The following is an 11992-nucleotide window of genomic DNA, read 5'->3' as shown; positions in this document are numbered from 1 at the left end:
CCTTGCTACTCCAGCAAATGGTTCTTATAGTTCAAACAACGGCTCGCCAAGAAACCTTCTGAATCTCGCTGCTCCCGGGCAGGTTTCACATTGTTCACGTCTTCCCTAGACCCATAGTTAACGGATGTCCCAGTATGGGGCACGCACGCGCTTCCGCACGTTAAAAGAATTTTGTAAAGTACGCCTTATGCGCACTCAGTGAAAAGTCGCTGATGCATTGTGCAGGAGCCACTTTGTTCAGTTGCCTCCGGGTCGGTCACTATTCAGACCTACCCACCGCGGTGGTTCAGTGGCTACGGTGTTGCGCTGCTGAGCACGAGGTTGCGGGTTCGATTCCCGGTTGCGGCTACCGTTTTTCTGATGGAGGCCAAAAGCAAAAACGCCCGTGCGCACGAGATTTCGGCGCATGATGAACATCCCCAGGTGGTCAAAATTAATCCGGAGCCCTCCACTACGGTGCGCCTCATGGCCTGCGTTGCGTCGGTGCGTTAAACCCTACAATCAATCATTCAAAATCACTTTGCAAACCTTAGAAAGCTTGTGAATTGCAGAGAACACGACATCCACGTAATACGTCTGGACCGCGGTTTTCGGACTGTGCGAAAACGTGTGTTTGTATGGTGTCACAGCTATACTCTGCCAATTCTCTGTGCGGGCATTGCAGGTATGTGGCTTTGTGCGCATTTTTGTCTGTAGGCTTTCGGCTACCGAACCAAGGACGTGCTGAGATACCCGGAATGCAACAGTCCTTGGGCTTGTTTGCCGACCGCATCCGCGATAGTGTAGGGTAGATTTGCCCATAGCGTTCTGAACCCTTACGAGAATGGCTTGGTCGACTAGAAGGTGATGCATTATAAAAGGGTTAGCGGTGCACGCAGACGAGGACACCAACGCAAGAAACAACCGGAGAAATTGCTAAACTAAAGCCGATTTCTGCTTCAGAAAAGAAATGCCTGTAAACCTACACACTTCCAATAGCATGGCCAGCGCAGCCTGTCGTCAACTGTTATCCTTTCGGCCTCAGCGTATTAGAATCGTTGACATGATTACATTTTTTTTGCGAGAACTAACCGAAGGCACGCTTACATAGTTGTCAGTCAGACGTTCAATTTCAGTCGCTTCGATAACTTCTCTTGCGTGCTTATCCTTAACTCTGTTAAAAAATTCGCACTCACCGAACAGCGTAACACAAGCACGTTTTCTACATTACGAAGCAGACTGTCCGGAAAAACGTATTTACCCGCCGCGGTGGCTCAGTGGCTAAGGTGTTGCGCTGCCGAGCACGAGGTCGCGGGTTCGATTCTCGGCCGCGGCGGCCGCTTTTCTGATGGAGGCGAAAAGGAAAAACGCCCGTGTGTACGAGATTTCGGTGCACGTTAAAGATCCCCAGGTGGTCAAAATTAATCCGGAGCCCTCCACTACGGTGCGCCTCATCGCCTGCGTTGCGTCGGTGCGTTAAACCCTACAATCAATCAAATCAAAATGTATTTTACAGCAGGTCCTAATGCTCTCTCAGCCACTGATGAAGCATCTACCCGTCCGAAAAATGCAACTCTAAAACGGCTATCCACCGATGGCCTTGACGTCTCGCAGTAATAAACACGGGTCGCGACGAAGCTGAAGGAACGTACAATCAGCTGGGATGATTTGCATATACGCGCAGCAGGAGCCCATCTTGTCAAGCCAAAGGTAACCTGTGTTTAATTGGTCAGAATAAACGGCACCACGTACCCTGCGGCGTTCTTCATACTCAGCAATTGCTCCCACGAGTTATCAACAGAAAACGGTGCCATTATTGACTAAATAAGTCGTCGTACTAGCGAGCAATTAGACAGGGTGGAAGCAAAAGAGGAGACGAAATGCACGCAGGAGCTTGAACTGAGTTGATGCCACAGAAAGAGGAAAACGCCAAATGTATATTTTAGTGTTTTCCTGTTTCTGTGGCATAAAGTGAGTTGGTCTAGCGTGTGCTTCGTCCCCTGCTTAGCTTTGTCCCTGTCTTAATGTTCTTAGAGTTTAACCAATTTTTTTGTTACTAACCAACTCGCCCAACTGCGCGATTTAGTTGGCGATTATTGACTTGCAATCCAAGTCCATCAGTATCTCTGCCGATCACTTCATTACACAAAGCGAAACCCAGAACGACGGCATCCCTTACGATCCCCGATGACATAAGTCACCCTGCCACCCCACGCCGCTTGAAGACCACTCTCTGCTGTGAAGATGCTGTCGCTAGCATGGACAGTAGGGTCAAGAGGGACCAAAGCTTGCTTCGTGACCACGCTGTATCCGTCGCAACAGGCATTGTGGGCTCTAAGCCGAGGAAATCGCAAGGTTTGGCTACAAGTTTTACTGAGGGGTGTCAGCACCTGAACAACTGCGCATAGATGCATTCTTGGAAGACATTCAGAAAAAAGGTGATAACTCTCACGTTAAATGAAAGGCGCCTTCAAGCCTCCACAATTCCTCGGCATGAACCAGGTACTGCCGTAAAAAAAACATAGTAGTTTTGCGAGTTTATTACAGCGAGAGTTTTTCGTTGACCTCGAACTTAGGTTGGGCAGATTTAGCAAAGCAGTGAATTCCACGTGTCTGTCCATGAGCGGGAACCCATCCCGGCACAAATTGAAGACGTGCTCGCTGACGAGATTATACATCCTGCGACAAGTCACTGGGCTGCCTCATTCGTACTTGTGAATGCAACAATAAGGTTCTGCGGGGACTGCAGGAGGTAAACAAAATATTACAAAAAAGGAAAACCCGTTCCCACGAATCGTGATCTTGTGTGGATGTAGAGTCAAATTTTACGACCTCGAATTAGTGCGAAGATCACAGGGTTTGTATTTGTGCACTTTGGTTCACGTTAGAACTAAAGAGCGCAAAAAAAAAAAAAAAACGAAACAAGGTGAAGAAAAGACGCACACAAGCGCTTGTGCATGTCTTTTTTTGGTATTTAAGACCCTGCACAACTGATCCACTGCTTAGGAAATATATCTACGGTGTTGTTCCTGGCGGTTATCACGGCACGCCACGCCAACGCACGGGGCGCGAATTCGTCAACCAGGTTCTCCTTAAGACTGAGTACACCCAATGACGGGCCTTGAATTGTTTGGACCTCCGTTTTATTTAAGAGTCGGGGCGATGCAGTCTTAGAGCGCGCGGGTTAATGCCAGGAACTTTACCGTCTGCTTTGTATAGTTATGCGTTTCAAAAATTCGATGGCCACAGCTCCTGTTATCAGGACGACATTTGTGTTTTTTTCTTTCAATAAAATGAATTTCCTTCTCTGTCTTACTGTCGCTCATTTCCAGGGTCTTGTCGCGCACCAAAGAGAAGCGGGTGTTGCATCCGGTTGCCTTGGCATGACGCACATGCTACCTTATTTTATTGGAATGGTGCTTTCCCTGTAGGTTTCTTGGATCTCCAGTATTCTAATTCCTGTGCGATGGTTCCGGGAGGAATTACGCGAAAAGAAAAATGGTGGTCGGGCAAATGGCGCTGGCTTTTGGTTTACCGGCGTCCCCTGCGTTCGTCACTTTTCCTATTGCTTCTTCGACACTTTCATTCCTTGAAGTTCTTTTTGGAGCACGCGTTCGCTCAAATAAACGTTGATTTCTTCACAAATATCGCTTCGCCCTTGACGGCGTGACAATATCAGGAGGACCTTTACACGATGAAGGTATATACTAAGTAAAAACACGCAATTTTTGATTTTTACGTTCGAAAGATATTTACAAAGAATAAATGTCAGGTCCTTAGCCATACACCACAGTCTTTCTTGGGGGCAAGGGCATCATATGTACTATTTAAAGAATGGTGTATATCGCAATAACCCCGCAGAAGTTTTTTGAACCAGAAATGTTAGTTTGTAGGCCAATAATGTATATTAGAAAAAGCCGTGTCCCAAAACGTCACCAAGAGGGGCAGCGGAATCAAAAATTGAAGAATTACAGTGAAACGCTCCAGAAGAGATGAAGTTACGGTTACGAAAGAACTTCAACGAACGCAAACGAAGCCCTGGTATTTTAAAATCGGGCGAGGTTGAGTTTTGCAGCCAGAAGCTTCGGAAAAGTCAAGACAAATGCAGTCAGTTTGTAGCTTAATATCAGTATTGAAGTGAAGATTTGCACTGAATTAGAACAACTATCTGTGACATAACAATCTTCTCAACCTATGCTGTCAGTTAAAACAGAAGTTATTTTCATATTGGTATCAATATTCTGAAGCATCTTCAAAGAAAGACGTATTATTGATAGTCTTCTAGCGAAGCAGTAAAAAGCTACCCTAATCCCACGGGTTTTCGCTGATGCCCCCGAACGACTCAGAAATAATATGTCGCTACAGATTAACAGGAAGTAACAGCAGTCCAAACGTACCTCACATGCAGCTATACCCAGGGTATAAGTTTTTTACTACGGTACACGGCATCTCGGCATTAGGTCTGCGGATCCAAGCTTACAGATGTAATAAGCCTACAGTGCGTACACATCAGACGAGTGTGCAATAAAAGGCATGATCCGTCTACACAATGGCAAGCAGATATTTCATTTTTATTTTCATTTTGTTTGCTTAAGAGCCCGTGAGGGGGTATTACATACGGGGTGGGTAACAAGAGTGACAAACGTAAAAGCCAGGATTTAACAGACGAAAAACTAATTGAATTCTTTCTATGAAGGATGATGGGGAAGGCCGTCCCAGTCTTTTGCTGTACGAGGAAAAAACGAGACCGAAACAGTAGACGACCGGGTACGTGGCCGAGCCACTAGAAGCGAATGGCTGTTGTGAGGACCTATGTGTTTCGCGGGAACGATATAAGGGGGGGCATTCAAGGGACTGTTAAAATTGCGCGGAACAAAGAAACGCTGCCAATACGACGGCGATGTGCTAGATCCGTTAAACCAGATTCTGCTTTCCATCCAGATATGCTGACAGTGGAAGAGTAAAATAAATCTAGCGGACCGGTTTTGAAGTGATTCGATGGCATGTGTAAGATAAGATTTTCTGGGGCCCCAAATGGGCTATGCGTATTATAGTTTCGGTGGAACAAAGGATTTGTATGCTCGTGTTTTTAAGTGTTGTGGAGCGAGGTGTAAATGGCGTCTAAGGAAACCCAGAGTTTTATTTGCAAATGAAATTATGTAATGTGCGCGTTCCACGAAAGATTGCTGCACAGAGTGACGCCCAAATGTTTGTATGACTGAAATTTTTCTAAGGGAATGGCAATAACTGCGTACGGGTACACAAGCGGCATACGGTGGCGGTGGAATGAGACGGCTTTACATTGACTGGGGTAAGTTCCATGAGTCAGCGCTCGCACCATTGCTGCAACAGTTTAGGTTGGCTCTTACGAATGACTGTTTTGAAATATCGGAAACAGTATTATATATTACGCAGTCTTCATCCCACCCGCGGATTTTACACGTTATAGTTGAATTGAATTGAACATTTGAGGGAAAGTCATTTATGTATACCAGGAATAGAAGGGGACGAGGAATTGAACCATGGAGTACTCCGGGCGTTCCTGGAAGAAGATTAGAGGCAAGGCTGTTGGTATGAACAGACAAGGAGCGGTTTGGGAGGAATTCTTGAATCCGGTTATTAAACCGGATTAAAGAGAATACGGTGAAGGTTTAACTGGGAAAGTTTTGATAACATCCGATGATGGGGTACTTTTTCGTATGCGTGGGCAATGTCGTATGCATTCGCAAAATCTAAGAATACGGCATCGGTTTGTAAGTTACAGGCCTGTTAGTATGCAAGTCATGAACAAATAAGGCCAGATGCGCGTCAAAAGCGAAAGCTCTGTGGTACCCGTGGTGCGCAAGAAGTTAAGCTGCTTGAATGAAGAAAGTTTTATATGCTCTAGATAAAGTGTTGCGTGAATTTAGAGGGCATGCTGGTTATATATGAGACGATAGTTTATTGGCGAGTTTTTGTTTCATGACTTGAAAATTTTAATGACATTCCCGTGCTTCCAGTCCTCCGGTAGATGTTCTGTTAAAAGTGACTGTGATAAGAGTAAGCATAGAAAAGATGCACAAATATATGTTATATTCTCAGGGAACTTACAGTTGATTTTGTCAATCTCGGAAGAGGAGGGAAGCTTTAAGTTGTCGATTGAGCATAAAATTTTATAAGTAGTAAACGATACGAGTGGCACAGCACATTCTCTAGCAGTGGGTTGGCACATAAAATGACACATGACACATAAAATGACACATGAAAAGACACATGATTGACGCATGAAAAAGCATACCCTTTTCAAGACGAACGTTTTTGCCGTCAGCCGGGTTGTGTACGTTACACCTTTCTCAGTTCTCAAAAATAAGGAATGACAAAACTTTTATAATATTGGGAAGTGAAAAACAGTCATGTAATCAGAAATAGTAATTACAATAGTAAATGGGTAGTAAAGGCAGGCAAGGCAGCTTTGATGTCCCAGATACTCCAAGCAAACCAACGCCACCCAGCTTCATCTTCCTGCTCCAGCCTATGGGTCCGCTTATCCCAGAGGGCGCGTACCCGAAGCGAGGGGTTGGCCACCGGTTGAGTTTACTGTAAGGAGCCAAGAGAAGGAGTCCGTAACATGAATCGCCGGTGGCAGAAGCAACATCCCGGTGCTGGAGACGGTAGAAGCTGAGCGCTGAACTTTATCGCGAAAGAAGTAGGGGTTCAGGCAGGACACATGCACAAGTTGATACGCTGGGTGCACAGATAAAGGGGAGGGCGTCAGTGGAATATTTTCGAACATCAAAGGAGTAACCAAGCAAATGATGCGGTATGGGCCTGTGAAACGGGACAGTAGTTTTCAGGATAGCGCAACATGGTGTAAAGGTGTCCACATGACGACCAGGGAGCCAGGTGGGAAGCACACATCACGCTGGGTCTGGTCGTTGCGACGCATTTGACTTGCCTGTGACGCCGTGATATTGGCGTGGGCTATCTGGCGGGCCACACCAGCCTGGGCAATGAGGCCACGTGCGTATTCTGTACGTGGCGTGTTCGAGTCCAGCAGAACGGCCTCCAATGGCAGGGAAGGGTCACGACCGAAAAGGAAGAGGAAACTAGAGTAGCTGGCAGTGTCGAGGCGCGAAGGAGTGTAGGCGAAAGTAACATAAGCGATCGGAACCTCCCAGTCACCATGGTCGGTGGACGTATACATAGCGAGCATATCCGTGAGTGTCTTGTTAAATTGTTCAGTAAGCCGATCGTTCTGGGCATGATAGGCGATGGTGAGGTTGTACTTAATGTGGCAGCACCGAAGAAGGTCGTCGATGACTGAAGATAAGACGCACCAACCATTTTTTGTGGTCAGCTGACGAAGAGCACTGTGATGCAGTATGACGGCGTGTCGTAGGAAATCGGCGACGTCCCTGGCGGAGCTACTGAGAAGGCACGTGCGATGGCATAACGCGTGGTAGAATCGGTGGCAATGGGGATCCACCGGTTACCGGAGCGGAAAAGGGAAAGGAACGAGAAATTCCAATCCAACACGAAAGAATGGTTCAGAAGGAAAAAGGGCCGGCTGGACGTGAGAGAGGCGCCTTGAGGCGTTGGCAAAAGTCGCAAGCCATGAAGTAAGTACCTTCGCACAGACCGGCGAAGGCCGGGTCAGTAAAAGCGTCGCCGCACATTGTCGCCGCACCGAGTGACACCAAGATGGCCAGCAGTCGGCATGTAAGAAGCTGGTGGAGGACGTCCGAACGCAGATGCTGAGGTGCGGCTTGAAGGGCGCCAGTTCCATCCGTCCGGAAGTTGCGGCGAAATAAGACGCCATTACTCAGTATAAAGGTGTGCAGAGATGGGCCGGACAGCTCTGAGCTAATACGGTGTATAACCTGTAGAAGCCATGGTGGAGTCGTTGGTGGGCGGCTGTGTCGTGCAAGTCAGACAGGGCAAATACGGACGGGTCTTCTTCATTCCACGTTGGATCAGGCGAATCAACAGGATGACGAGACAATCAGTCGGCGTCCCCATGCATGCGACCGTAGCTGAAGACCACCGAATAGTTATACTCGTGGGGTCTTAACGCCGAGTGGCCGAGTCGTCCGGAGGGATCTTTTAGGGAAGAAAGGCAACAGAGGGAATGATGGTCGGTAATGACCGCAAAGGATTTGCCGTACAAATATGAACCTAACTTGCATACCGTCCAGACGAGTGCGAGGCTTGACGTTCCGGGATGGAATAGTTGCATGCAGCAGGGTACAGGAGCAGGCCGGCAGTGGCTATCACCCTCTCGTGATCAGTCTGTGTTTACATCAATACAGCCCCCATTCTGTGGACGCTCGGACCTACGCGAACTTTAGTGGGAGCCAACGGATGTAAAGAGGCAAAACTGGGCAACGAGTCAGGCGGTCAACGGGAGCGGCAAAAGTGGGGCTTCGCGCGGAACTTTAGGAGAACGAGGTATCGGCCTTAAAGGGACACTGAAGTGAATTTGTCAAGCTCCCGGTTTTGCTTGCACTGCGTAGACGGGCTCAAATTACCACACTTTTCATCGTTTATCCGGTTCATAAGTCGTTAATTATTTTATAAAGCGGGAAAGAAAAAAAACTACCATGTGTGGTCGGTGGCGGCCGCACCAACTAAAGCTGTGACGTCGCGATGAGATGGCACCGTGATTGGACGATGTCCGAGGTTAGCATTCAAACAAGTTTCGGTTTCAGTTCTGTAAAACATGTTCGACATCCGACGGCATCGTTGGATGGGCCTTCTCGATATCTTAGTAATCGCCGTACCGCCCTTCTGCCATATTGTCGGCTGTAAAATGCCTGAGACAAGCCTCCCAGGACGGCTTGGAATCGTAGAAATCACTAGCCGAGGCTTACGCAGTCAATGACGCCCTCCGCGTCACCGCTGACGCTCAAATGCCATGCGCTTTTCCCTCATATTCGGAGCTTGCCTCACTCATGCCTATATCGTAAAAAGCGTGCTCGCACTAGGCCAAGGGTGTCCTCATTCAGGCCTGTGCTTACTGCCCGCAAGCAGCAGCACGCTAACGAGAACTCGCTAGAGCGTCACTGGCAGTCTGCGCGCGTTCTGCAGACTCGCTCGTGGAACAGTGAATGTTACGGCCCAAAAATGGTGAACTCAGCTTAGAAAACATCGGCCGAAAACTAAAAAACCAACTGGAAAAAAAAAACTATGCACCCTCGAGGATTCGAACTTGCGACTGGCAAAACGCCAATCAAGCGCCTTAGACCACTCGGCCCCAGACAGCTCTGCCGAGGTCGGATATATAAGGTATATAATGTATAACCAGTTTACACTTTTATTTATTCTTATCATTTGAAGTACTTTAGGTGACTATTTTCGTATAACGACCGTGCAGTAAGCGTTCCCCAAACTTCCACAATATCTCACGTCTAGAAATTGCCTTTCTTGGACGGAAAAGCGTTCGCAGATGTGCGGTCGTGCTGCTGACCGCTGTGCTTGTTCACCCAGCGCAAAAAAAGTGCTTCCTGCTTCCCTAGGTTTGCGCTGTACAGTAAAAGGTTCAGTTGATTTTATTTTCTTAGTACCAATATTGACTTCGTTGACTCTTCTCCTGCCTTGAAGTGGCCTTGGCCTTAGATTTTCCTACTAGCGTAAAGTCAGCGAAGCGTCGCATGTGCCCTTCTGCAGCGCTTGTGTGAGGCGACCTTGACTCGACTTGGAGCTAGATACAGTGTACAAACAAAGTAAAGAAAGGCACATTCTTTTATTCACAAACGTGTGGTGGCTTAGTTTCAATTGAGCGAGCCAATTGAGACGACCCGTAGGCGGCCGGCGGTTTAAACGCTGTGCCGACTGACTCGATCGGAAGGTCGGCGAAACGTTCAGTAGCGCAGCCAATTGCCAGCTCGTCTCCTCGTGACGTCACACGAAAACGCCACAAAAAATGGGCGAGGGTGCAGCGAGGAGGACAGCATTTTCGAATTGCTTTTTCTACTAAATAAGTTCGCGTAAACGCGCTCGGAGTGGTCGAAACATGGTCTATGGACTCCGGACTACAATTTGCGCTAGTAATCCGCAATGTTTACAAGTCACTTCAGTGTCCCTTTAAAGAGATCTGTCAATGGCAGGGCGATCTCACCAAAATTATCGATAAAATTGCATAAGTAGGAGCATAGCCTCACAAAGAGGCGGACGTCATTTGCCAAACGCGGGATTGAAAACTCTTGGATGGCGCGTACCTTATCGAGATTAGGCCTTCAACCAGCAGCATCGACTACATGGGAGGGGATCTTGAGTTTCCGGCCGACCAAAGGGCATTTTGAGGAATCGAGCTGGAGACCGGCGCGACAGTAAACCTCGAGGATGTCTCTAAGACAATGGAGATGAGTCTCAACTATTGGGAAAAAAACTATGACGTCGTCCAAGTAGCAGACGCACGTCAACCACTTCATGTCACCTAAGAGAAAGGCGATCATTCGTTCGGAGGAAGCCGGCGCGTTGCAGAGACCAAAGGGCAAAACCTCAAATTGGTACAGCCCCTCCGGCGTCAAAAATACATGTTTTCATGACCCTCGGCATGATAAGAAATTTGCCAATACCAAGACAGAAGGTCAGTGGCAAAGTACGATGCACCATGAAGGCAATCTAGGGCGTCATTAATCCGAGAATCGGATAAACGTCTTCTTTTGTGACTTTATTCAAGTGCCGGTATTCAGTGCAGAAGCGTTACGAGCCATCGTACTTTTAAATGCAGAGCATTTCTTAGCCTCGCCTGTTCCTGCGTCGGACGGTGTCAACAGTTTCGCGTCCGCAGCAGGTGCGCCTCTCCTTCCCTCCTCTCTCTCAACAGCAGCTGGCGCGCGCATGCATCGTAGTTAGCCCGTTCCCTCCGTCGCGGTCTCGGCGTAACAGGTGCATGATAGCAGCGCGGTGGGGCGTGGAAGAGCGCGCGCTGCTTGCGCATGCGCGCTCTCCCCCCCGTACTGCTCTCCCTCTACTGCACGCGCTGCAAATATAGCGGCTAGCGGTCGCTCGTGTTTCAGTCACTGCGTTGCTCCTTCCTTCCTTGGTTGAAGCTCGTGCCCACGTTTACTCGTGTCTGCTACTCCAGCATCACGGAAGAAGCGATGGAAGCAACACTGCCTTCAATCAGTACTGAGGCCCCAATGCTCTGCATTTACTCGTGTTCCCCTCGCGGGAAGGCGCGGGAATTTTTTTCACCAAACGACTTGTGACGCCAATGGACTGAAAGAAGGCTCAGTGACCTTCTTTTTTATCATTATATCGACGTCATCATGAATAATTTTGCATTCGCAAAGAGACCCGGCACCGTCGCCTATGGATGAGGTTCGCATTCTCGATGATTATGCGGTGGTTGATTAGCGATTTCTGTCCTTCCGGACGATCGCACAAAGAAAAAAATGCATTTGTACGACGAAAGCAGGCGATGTAACTCGCGATCGTGTGAGGAAGGAAGGTCCAACGCTATCATTTACGCGATCGATGTCATGAGGGGTGATCCAACGATCTTGGAAATAGTTCGGTGCAACCATCCAAGCGTCCGTCGACACGGCAGAAAGTTGGCATTCGTCCAGGGAAAAAGCGCCCCCAACGACATCGGCTGGAGGACAACTTTGGACGGAGAACCAAAATTAAGTAAGGGCCGGCTTATTTGGTTGTTGGCGATGGTGACAACAGTTTAAGGAGGAGCCACGTGGTGTCGGAGGAGGAAGTCGCCAATAGGTGAAACGATAGTGTCGCCGTCCGGAACCGGTGGCTACGGTGACAAAGGGATGTACGTCATTGTGTTAGAAAGCAAGCGGACATGTTCTACGGAGCAGAGGCGGTTGAGGAGCTTCGTGTCGGCAACAGGACCAGTAGAAAGGTCAAGACAAAGAATACCAGTGGCACAGTAAATAAGCGCGGCGTTTTCCGTTGCAAAGTCAAGCCCGATAATGATGTCATAGGGGCATGCGTCGAAGACAGTAAACACGACGGGAATTCGGTAGTCACCAACACCTACCCGAGAGGTGCACAGTCTTTCAACGGTGGGCGT

Source organism: Haemaphysalis longicornis, unplaced genomic scaffold, assembly GCF_048455015.1.
Source record: "Haemaphysalis longicornis isolate Haplotype H1 unplaced genomic scaffold, Haemaphysalis longicornis Haplotype H1 scaffold_14, whole genome shotgun sequence".
NCBI lineage: Eukaryota > Metazoa > Arthropoda > Arachnida > Ixodida > Ixodidae > Haemaphysalis > Haemaphysalis longicornis.
This window is presented reverse-complemented; position numbering follows the sequence as displayed.